This window comes from Athene cunicularia, assembly GCF_003259725.1.
Source record: "Athene cunicularia isolate RWA chromosome 2 unlocalized genomic scaffold, athCun1 chr2_part1, whole genome shotgun sequence".
Taxonomy (NCBI): Eukaryota; Metazoa; Chordata; class Aves; order Strigiformes; family Strigidae; genus Athene; species Athene cunicularia.
In genome coordinates, this window is record NW_020799095.1 from 7234637 (window position 1) to 7241309 (window position 6673).

The 6673-nt window shown below is 42.1% G+C and overlaps 1 protein-coding gene across 1 annotated transcript in view; it reads right to left on the reverse strand.

The window, feature by feature from the left end:
• The window catches only part of SH3BP5 (SH3 domain binding protein 5), a 52692-nt gene that overhangs the window by 30476 nt on the left and 15543 nt on the right, over nucleotides 1-6673 (reverse strand). The gene's annotated exons all lie outside the window — the stretch shown is intronic.

The following is a 6673-nucleotide window of genomic DNA, read 5'->3' on the forward strand; positions in this document are numbered from 1 at the left end:
AAATAGGTGGGAGTTTATTATGATGTGATAAATGCTCATGCTGCTGCCAAAACAGATCTGATGTGGAGGTTGGTTACTGCCTTCTGGGTGTGTTTCGTTATGACTTCTAGTAAAAGAGTATGAATTTATGAGCTCTTGTCTGTTCTTGCTGGAAAAGAAGCAAGACTCTTTTAAAAGAGTTTAATTTCTCTGTAGCATGTGTGGAAACAGCTCTGCACTGACTCAGTTTCTGTAAGAAAAATCTCTCTTAATTGTTGCAAACTTGTAGTTGCGCTGTTAGAAAATAAATTTTGCTATCAAGATTTGGAAGAAATGTTCACCTGTTTTAGCTGTGTCTGCTTCTCATGTTTGGGTTTTTTCACTTTAAAGGGTGCTTGTGAAGTGGAATTAAAGTTCTGTCTGTTCCTAACTAAACTTTTTCCTTCAAGGAATGGACTTAGCCCTTCGTGTGTCCAGGACACCACCCCTAACCTTTTCCTTTAAGTGAAGCAAGCCTGTTATTCACAAGTCCGGTGGAGTTGTATAATTCCACTAGGAAAAATTTTGAAGGGTCAGTAGATTAATTATCTTTAACAGGTCACTTAGGAAAATGGCTAGCTCAAAAGTATCTGTGAGCATGAAGTCAAAGATGTACAAGGTCAGCCTGGGCCTTTCTTCCAGAGCATGTCCCTGCTGTTGAGGATGGGCAGTTGCTGGTGGGTGTGAGGCTTTCTGTGACAGGGAGCGGGTAGGAGTTTCGCTTGGGTGATGGTTCTGGACACCTTCTCCCTGTCACAGAAAGCCTCACACCCACCAGCAACTGCCCATCCTCAACAGCAGGGACATGCTCTGGAAGAAAGGCCCAGGCTGACCTTGTACATCTTTGACTTCATGCTCACAGATACTTTTGAGCTAGCCATTTTCCTAAGTGACCTGTTAAAGATAATTAATCTACTGACCCTTCAAAATTTTTCCTAGTGGAATTATACAACTCCACCGGACTTGTGAATAACAGGCTTGCTTCACTTAAAGGAAAAGGTTAGGGGTGGTGTCCTGGACACACGAAGGGCTAAGTCCATTCCTTGAAGGAAAAAGTTTAGTTAGGAACAGACAGAACTTTAATTCCACTTCACAAGCACCCTTTAAAGTGAAAAAACCCAAACATGAGAAGCAGACACAGCTAAAACAGGTGAACATTTCTTCCAAATCTTGATAGCAAAATTTATTTTCTAACAGCGCAACTACAAGTTTGCAACAATTAAGAGAGATTTTTCTTACAGAAACTGAGTCAGTGCAGAGCTGTTTCCACACATGCTACAGAGAAATTAAACTCTTTTAAAAGAGTCTTGCTTCTTTTCCAGCAAGAACAGACAAGAGCTCATAAATTCATACTGTTTTACTAGAAGTCATAACGAAACACACCCAGAAGGCAGTAACCAACCTCCACATCAGATCTGTTTTGGCAGCAGCATGAGCATTTATCACATCATAATAAACTCCCACCTATTTAGACCACTGTACACAATAAAGATTGGGATGGCTAAACGACTTCCCAAAATTGCAAGACTTGTGCTACCTGAAGCAGTCATCCCTGAGCAATTACCATGCAAAACAGGTACATAGGATATCACCCTGACCTCAAGTCACCCAGGTTCAAGTGCCAGCTACTATTTTTAAAGATGATCCCGTCAGTAGCTTACAATCTCTTAAAATAGCCTTTACTAGTGTCCTGAAAATATTGGGAGCGGAAACAGTAAAAGAGAACAAAGAAAGGCAATCCTGCCTTTAAATTTTTATTTTTTTTCAAATGCTGTAGATTTGCCTTTTGGCAATGTGCAAAGGAACCCACAATCTAAATCTCTTGGGCTTTTCCAGATTGAAGAGGATGCAAAATTATGTTAATCAAATCTTCAGACAATAGCAAAGGAAAAAGGAATTAACCTCTATTTTCTCATCCCACCAGTAAGAACTACTTACAACTTCCCACCAGTTCCAGCATCTGCCACTGCATCTGCGGCTAAGCCAGACACCTGTATCACTTCTTTCTGCCTAACCAGCTGACATCTAACAAAAAACCCCAAACTTTCCTGCCATAGCTCTCTCCTTGTTACTTCAAAGAATGGAGGGCATTTCTACACCAACTTACCCCAGTATTACAGTATTTCAGACTTACTTGCACAACAGTTCTAGTATTTCACAACAAAAAAAAAGAAGAGGAAAAAACATTCTTGAAGGGTATGGAAAATAGTTAGGTCATTGCATTCTTGACAATTAATGGAGCGGAGGTGAAGAGCTAGCTGAATTTGTATCGCTGCCATCCAGAATAGCAAAGAACTGATGGATGCTTTGTGAGGTGGAGAAAACAGGAGAAAGAGACACCAAAAACGAGAGAGTAATTTTTTTCACCTCTCCTAGATAAATTCTTCAAAACACTTAGTTGAAAAGAATATTTTCTTCTCTTCTGAAAAGAAAAGCAGAAGAGGGAAGAATCTCTAATTTACAGTGCACACCTAACAAATTTAAATAATGGAGCCCTGCAAGGCACATCTTCTACTAATGATGTGAAGACCAATTACACTTTTAGCTTATACAAACTAATCATCCATCAAGAGAATAGTCCTCACACAAAATGAAAATGTAGGAAGTACAAATACCAACCCAAAATAACCAGGCCCGTTCCCTGAGGCATAGAGAGCACAGACAGACACAGGTCACCTAATGTTTAGAGCGGACACATATATGTACAGAATTTATTGCTACAGGTATTTCAACAACCAAGTGGCTAAAAATTTAGTTCCTACTATCCAAAGGTGCCAAGAACACAGTATTTGCAGATGGTGTTGCTACAGATGCCACCTAGTCTGCAGGAAGTAACAGAGCACTAAATATGAATCAGGTAAGGATTTTTTTCAGTTCATCATCTGTGGAGTAGCAGCTGCTAGTGTTCCCAAACACAGGGCAGATTTCCAGCTGCTCAGGATTAAGAGGGTAGAAACCTGCCAGTCACACTGACCTACTATCCTGCATTAGCAGGGTTGATGGGAAGACAAACATGTTTAGGAGCTTTCCTTCACAGATCAGATCTTTGGCAAAACTTTCCAAATCTGACCAGGCAACATCTGTTTTCTCAGCAGTTTAAGGACAGCTAGTTTGAGATACTCTAACATCATACTACTCAACCAGATGACAGAGCCAGAACACAAATGTAAAATTGAGGTCTTAAACTTTAAGTAAATAAATAACAATACTAATAAATCAGGCAGGCAAAACCCAGTTGCTTGACCCAGGTAAGTCTCCCTGAACTCTCTGCTTCCTAGACTTCATCACAACTTTGGCCTGAACGAAAATGCAACAAAACCATAATGCAAGACTTAAAATACAGTTTTCGGGTTTTAAGCATTCAGCTGGAGCAAACAGAACACACCAAGCACAAGCTCCACCTGGCAGCAGTGAAACACTGAGCCACGTGTACCTGAACGCAAGGTAGCAACTCCTGCGCACTACTCACAGGGTTTCAATCACAACTGTACAAACATGACAAGAGTCCACAAGAGGCACTCCATCAAGTTCTGAGTGTAGCAAAACATTTTTCTTTACTTAACCCAAAGTGCATCCTACTTTAGAAATAAAGCTTACAAAACTCAGTGGATTCCCTGGTGGAAATCCAGGAAGTGACTCCTCACCCCCAGTAATAAAATTACTGATGTCAAATTCACTTGCTTGGCTTATTTCCCTTTCAGTTGGGTGCCTGGCCCCACAGTCAGCCACGCATAATGTAGAAAAGGATATGAATATACTGAGAACGCCCCTGCGATCACAGCAATGGGAACTACACATTTCACAAGAGGACTGACGTCACATTGACATGGTTTCCCCAAGGTTTAATAATGTGTTTTGTAAAAAAAAAAAAAAAAAAAAGAGAGAGAGTTGGTGGGAAGAAGGGGTTCAGGTCTAGAGCATGTCCACAAGGAGCAGAAAGGGAAAGGGGACACATAAAACTTCTCAGGCCATCAGGTACAATCCACAGCCTCCATGCTTCATCCTGGCAGGCACCACTTCTTGCCTTAACATTTCTTTATAGCACTGGGCTCCCCAGTTTCCCACATGGCAAATTCCATGTCTCCTTCCCTTCAGAGCACCCCAGCCATCTCTCTTCCCAGGCAAGGCTTGTGCTACCTCCCTGCCTCTGTCCTGTGCCTGGCCGTCCCCAGTGCTAACCAAGGCCATCACATCAGCCTCCACACAACGGACAAGTCTCTCAACCACCAACAGGTAAGTCCCAGTTTGGTAAGGGAGCTGCTCCCCTGCCACTGAGCAGCCTCTCCACCCCACCAGCTTAAGTAATCTAAAACCAAATCACAGCCATTTCTGCATGATTAATTTACACACCCGGGGAGCAAGCTGCTTCTCACCCCATTCACCCCACCTTCCTAACCAGAAATCATTACCTCCTCTATTCTTACACTACTGTGAGGCTCCTCAAGAGCCACCAGGGCAGCATATTCAATTAAAAGGGCAAACTATTGGCACAGGCAGACGAAAAATAACATAACCTATATTACCAGGCTAGACTGATCATTGCAAATGGCTGGAGGAGAAACATCCATATATAATAGGTATAATAATACCTTCTGCTGGCTCCACCACCACAAACATGAGTGGAAATGCTCTTAGGAGCCTATAGCAGTTACTGACCCCATGATGATAGGAGCTATTCTCTTTTGATAAGAGACACTTCTGCACACAGTGTTTTCTAATGCTTTTTCCACATGCAAGATGAACAAACTGTAAGAGAGACCGGAATTAACAGTCTATTAGCAGCAGTGCTGCACAGATGATCATTACCAATGAAAACACAGCACTGAAATAAAGCCATGGAAAGCAGTCAAGGGTTCTGGGTGTTTGGGTTTTTTCTTAAACAGTTGGAAAGACTTGTAGAAGCTTTGACAAAGTCAGTTTTCAAGTTTCTATATCCTTGCTTTGAAAATGTGAATCCATCAGATAATTTTTGGGTTTCTAAACAGTTAACCAGAAACACTCCTTCAGCCAGGAAGGTCAGTTGGTTGTTCCACTGTAACTGTTCCAATAATTTTGCTTTTTACTAGCTCCATGGCAAGTTGCCAGAGAATAATGCAAGTCTGTCACAGTTCTGCTGACATTTAAATTTTGCTTCTCATGTTCCCTCTCCCTCCACCTTTTTTGCCAAGATAAGCTTACCAGATAATACAAGTCAGTCTTAACTCCTTGTTGTCTTAAACATGAGCAAGAGGACTTCAGCTCATAAAAGTAGGATCAAAAAGGAGATTCCTTATGGCATGGCTACCTCCGATATCCTGATGGATAAACACATCTAGTGCCTAGGAACCAGAGGGGAAGACCTGGATAACCACCACTCTTGGATCTGGACCCAGGAACTGTCACCCACACTCAATGCTGCCCTCCTGTCCACAGCAGAGCCAGCTGGTGCTGTGATCTAATTAGCTTTCACTCACTGAGCGAATTTGGATGGGAATCTTGGGTGCTGCAGGAAGCGACACTGGCAAGACCACAGTTTCTAGTTTCTAATTATTTTTTAAGGGTGATTGGCAGTTTTGAACCTCCAAGTTATGTGAATTTAAAAAACTTTTTTCTCCTGAGTTAAGAAAGTCACCATCTGTAACTTCCCACATTTGCCACGCTACTTTCAGACATCTCAAGCTAAACACCTAGAAACTGAGGTGCAGCGGCCACCTCAGAAAGTTTTGTTCATTTATAGGCACTACAATCCCAACTTCTGCAAAGAATGGTATCGGTCTCATCTGCTGAGGAAGAGTCTTCCAACTAGGTAAGCATGCTTTTATCTGCTTACACCCCTCCCACCTTCATCATCAAGTGGCTCAGTTCCTGTTCTGCAAGATTACAGTGGCTACTTCTTATCCTGATTCACTTTGGATATAAGATTCATTGAACCACTTGATGCAGGATTCATCCAACAACTTTCAAATGCCTAAACAACCCAAGACAAGATGTCTTAACTCCCTCTGCATTTCAGGAGAATGCACCTACCTCAGAAGGCTTTTCACATGCACCTACCTCTCACCACTGACTACAGTCAGTGATTAAGGGCCCTAAGTTTTGTGAAGACAGGCACAATGGAGACCCAGGGTCTGAATATCTGAAAGCTTACCCCTAAAAATTCTCTACCCTGTCAGCTGATTTCTTCTAACAGATGTGGCAATCCAGTATATTACATGAGAGAAAGATTATTAGTGAGGTGAGAGGAAGAAAGTCTACTACAGAAAAAGTTGCAGTGAATGGGACAGGTTAGCTGTCCTTGCTGAACACAATCTACTTGTCCGTCAACTGTATTTCCTCTCTGGTACACCTAGACTTCAGCAGGGAAGAACCGTTGTACATACTGATTCCAGTTTGTTTTTCCAAGCCTTCTGAGATAAAAGGGTGCTTCTTAAGAAATTATGCCAACAACACAAGAAGGATTAGTTATAAAGCTGAACCAGGAAGAGTGACCCAAGAGGAAGCAGAACATGCATACCCTTCAACATACTGCGCTCTGAACACTTGCTACAGATGGGTCCCTTAGTGAGACATACATATAGATGTGACCTAGCATAGATCTTTTATCTATTTTTGCCTGAAGCAAGTTTTCTGACACTCTTCGGTAAAAGCTAAATGAAGCTTGGGGGGGGGGGGGGGG